The sequence below is a fragment of the Frankliniella occidentalis genome, unplaced genomic scaffold (assembly GCF_000697945.3).
Source record: "Frankliniella occidentalis isolate FOCC.00 unplaced genomic scaffold, Focc_3.1 Scaffold23, whole genome shotgun sequence".
Lineage (NCBI taxonomy): Eukaryota > Metazoa > Arthropoda > Insecta > Thysanoptera > Thripidae > Frankliniella > Frankliniella occidentalis.
In genome coordinates this window covers 1,418,679-1,419,053 of record NW_026267153.1, presented here as the reverse complement: position 1 = coordinate 1,419,053, position 375 = coordinate 1,418,679, and positions in this window count along the sequence as shown.

The window sequence follows — 375 nt, the reverse complement described above, 5'->3', positions numbered from 1 at the left end:
GAGAGAGAGAGCGCAGTTGTTGTATGGGCCTGCCCCGCTACACAGGGTGGGCGAGCGTGCGCGTGCGCGCGCGCGCGTGACACGAGAGCGACATTTGGGAGACATCGCCGCCCCCGCCGCGCGGCTCAGCCCCGGCGACACGAAACCTCTCGAGAGGTCTTCAATTTTCCCGCATGCGCCGCCCCTTCTTGCCGCCCCCACCCCTACCCCCGTCTTATACTCCTGAGCGGGAGACAGCCCCGTCGGCAGTCACGCGGCCGGGGGTGGCCGGGGGCCGGGCCGCGAGCCGGGGGCGGACGGCTCTCCCCGGAGCCGTGACGGCCGTGACGAACAGCGCGCGCGCTCCTGCGTGCGTATCACGCACAACTGGAAGGA